The sequence below is a fragment of the Cimex lectularius genome, unplaced genomic scaffold (assembly GCF_000648675.2).
Source record: "Cimex lectularius strain Harlan isolate CLEC.00 unplaced genomic scaffold, Clec_2.1 scaffold445, whole genome shotgun sequence".
In the NCBI taxonomy this organism is placed as follows: Eukaryota; Metazoa; Arthropoda; class Insecta; order Hemiptera; family Cimicidae; genus Cimex; species Cimex lectularius.
The window spans coordinates 102,898-104,370 of NW_019392960.1; the positions used below are offsets into that span (position 1 = coordinate 102,898).

At 31.6% G+C, this 1,473-nt stretch overlaps 1 non-coding gene across 1 annotated transcript; it reads right to left on the reverse strand.

The window, feature by feature from the left end:
- Positions 1-536: 536 nt before the first annotated feature.
- Trnae-uuc lies at positions 537-608 on the reverse strand. Its single transcript has one exon. It is a non-coding gene; the product is annotated as a tRNA-Glu (tRNA).
- Positions 609-1,473: the final 865 nt, after the last annotated feature.

Below are 1,473 nucleotides of genomic sequence, written 5' to 3' on the forward strand. Positions count from 1 at the left end.
TTTACAACTATTGGCAGTCATTGTCAATTTATTTAGTTTTTCAAACGGGGAATAATATGTCATGAAATTGGCTGTTTACAGGTACATGTTTAACTTCAAATAAAATTGTTTTAATATTCAGATAATTATTTACTATTGTGGCTATTTATCACTATAAATTTCAAATACATGTATAAAAAAACACATTTAAAATGGAGCAAAATTATTGAAGAACCAACATAATGAATTAGAAGATAATTAATTGCTCATAAGAAATGAAACAGGTTTTTAAGGTTTATTGATCCGACAGCGTCTTATTTATTGGCATAATTAATATATATATATAAGAAAAATGGCAAAATTATACATTAAACGTTAAGGATGCTGTGTTAATTTTGTCGATTAGTGCGTACATATGAAAAAAAAAAATTTAAATTCATGTGTCTAGCAAAAACCAAAATACTGTAAATATTGTTAATTATTCAACCATTCAAAAAACAAATATGGTTTATATATATTACAATTAATTAAGGTTTTTAGTTGAGATAAAAAGTCAGTGTCACGAGCGGGATTCGAACCCACGATCTTCGGCTTGAAACGCCGCTGCTCTACCACTGCACTATCGTGACCTCAATCCGCTCGGATACTAACTTCCAATCTCAACCCCACCTTTTGAATTTTCCCTCCTTTTTTGCCATTTTTCAAATGTCGTGTTTGTTTGATTCTCGGCGGCAATTGAAATGGCTACGGACAGCTTTAGTGAAAATATACTTCATTTGAACTTATTAAATTCACTAGTTTTCGTGGTCCGCTTGAGCAATTAATATCTTTCAATTAATTATTTATTTATTTTTATCTCAACTAAAAACCTTAATTAATTTACCTTAAATACCTTAATTACTATTTCGGCAAACTTTTTAAAAATTATTCCTGGTTTTTATGATTGCTGTCAACATTTAACAGTATTTTTTCAGACTGTTAAGAACAAAACAGATAAAAAACGCTACCATCATAAATATGTAAGGGTTTATTCGGAAATAGGAAATTCGCCTTGTCGGAAATGGTGTAGCTATAAAAACTAGAGTTCAAAGAAGAAAAAAATTAGTTAAATCATTATTATTATTCTGGCCGGAAATTCTTGAGACGGTCAAAACGATCCCTAGCAAAGTCATTATCCTTCTCTTTATCCATTATTAGGATACTTATACTAACCTACCGCACATCCCTGCAAGGGCGGACGACTTTATTTTAAGTCCCTTCCGTAAATTGATGCTAAACGGGAACTTATAAATATTTAACGGACATCTTTAACCTTCGACGCGTCATAATGGCGCCTGGGATTAGAGTTACGTCCAACTACACTTTGTAAACATAGTGAATTGCTTCAAATATTATTCGGAAATCGTGAGATGCGATCTGGTGTGATGTGTTTCAGAAAAACATTTCTTTTATCGTGCCAACGTTTCGAACTTTATTGAGATCATCTTCAGGGCC